The following is a 2,041-nucleotide window of genomic DNA, read 5'->3' as shown; positions in this document are numbered from 1 at the left end:
TTATCAATCTATCATATATGTTATTTATGTTCTTGTATGCTCTCGGTTGCTAGTAGAGGCTCTGGCCAAGTTGATACTTGTGACTCCAAGAGGGAGTACTTATGCTCGATAGTGGGTTCATGCCTCCATTAAATCTGGGACTGTGACAGAAAGTTCTAAGGTTGTGGATGTGCTGTTGCCACTAGGGATAAAACATCGATGCTTTGTCTAAGGATATTTGTGTTGATTACATTACGCACCATACTTAATGCAATTGTCTGTTGTTTGCAACTTAATACTTGGAAGGGGTTCGGATGATAATCTGAAGGTGGACTTTTTAGGCATAGATGCATGCTTGGATAGCGGTCTATGTACTTTGTCGTAATGCCCCGATTAAATCTCATAGTACTCATCATGATATATGTATGTGCATTGTTATGCCTTCTTTATTTGTCAATTGCCCAACTCGTAATTTGTTCACCCAACATCTATTTATCTTATGGGAGAGACACCACTAGTGAACTGTGGACCCCGGTCCTATTCTTTACATCTGAAATACAATCTCATCGCAATTGTTCTTTCTCGTTCTTCGCAAACAATCATCATCTTCCACACAATATGTTTAATCCTTTGTTTACGAGCAAGCCGGTGAGATTGACAACCTCATCATTACGTTGGGGCAAAGTACTTTGATTGTGTTGTGCAGGTTCCACGTTGGCGCGGGAATCCACGGTGTTGCGCCGCACTACACTCCGCCGCCATCAACCTTCAACGTGCTTCTTGACTCCTACTGGTTCGATAAACCTTGGTTTCTTACTGAGGGAAATTTGCTGCTGTGCGCATCACACCTTCCTCTTGGGGTTCCCAACGGACGTGTAAACTACACGTATCAAGCAAATTTCTGGCGCCGTTGCCGGGGAACTGAAGAAAAGCTACACCACAAAGATTTCTAACTCCCACGTCAACTACACGCCAGCAGGAGGTTACACCGCCCGACAGAGATTTTGAATTTAACTGTTGTTGAAGTAAATAATAACTATGGAGTATAAATTTGGTAGCGTGATGCTCTGCTCAGGAATTCATGCCCGTGGACATATCCACAAATCATACATACCATATCTTCAAAGAAATTTGGGTCCTTTACTACATGGAGCACAAATAAATAATACTACCCCCGTCCATACATAAGTGACTAAACTTTGTCTAGACATGGTTTCATCTATATATGTTTTAAGTGTGTAGATACATTCGTATCTTGAAGGAAAAAGTGAGCCGCTAACTTTTTGAATAGAGCGAGTAACACAATTCGGATAAACAATGGTGTAGTAAAACAAATACTCCTGCCCATCATAAAACAAAACACAAACTGACTCAAATATATGTACAGATCATAAACAAGGTTTCATCAGAACACGAACATGTACATGCAAAGATGACCATTTGATCACATAAAACAAAGGTTCTGTGGCATATTTATGCCCCCAAAACAAGCAGACGTCGGACATCGCCAACGTACTAGCAGCTACCACTATGGAGCTGCAGTACAAACAACTGGTGCAGCGACATTTCCACCAGAATGAAAACTATAAGACATTAGACCAAACAAAAGCTAGCTATCACTTCTTGCCCAAACAAGCCTTGCTCCTTCATATGCGACTTCCTTCTCTCTTATAGATGTTGAACTTTGAATTAGATGGGTTCCTGATAGCGCGTTCTTTTCGTGTCCTTGATGTTGCACTCTGGATCAGGTCGGTTACTGTCAGGAAATGAACAAATTGATCAGCAAAAGCCATATGTAAATGAATGCAAAGGTTACATATGAATGACTAACCCGGTCTAACTGAGTAGGGATGTAAAGTACACCAACGTCTAGCAGAATTGTACTTTCTCCACTTCTAGTTGCTCATATCTAATTGGAATACTCCCTCCTTTGCCCGTACAACCAGCTCATTTTTGTCCTCAAATACGCAGAGTAACCTTACTGCATGTTTCCAATTGTATGGAAATGATGTGTCAAGGCCAAGATAAGTATCCAATTCAAAATTTATATCACATGTCCATG

Source organism: Lolium rigidum, chromosome 6 (assembly GCF_022539505.1).
Source record: "Lolium rigidum isolate FL_2022 chromosome 6, APGP_CSIRO_Lrig_0.1, whole genome shotgun sequence".
NCBI classification, from domain to species: domain Eukaryota; kingdom Viridiplantae; phylum Streptophyta; class Magnoliopsida; order Poales; family Poaceae; genus Lolium; species Lolium rigidum.
The sequence above is the reverse complement of the archived record's forward strand: the minus strand, read 5'-3'. Positions refer to the sequence as shown.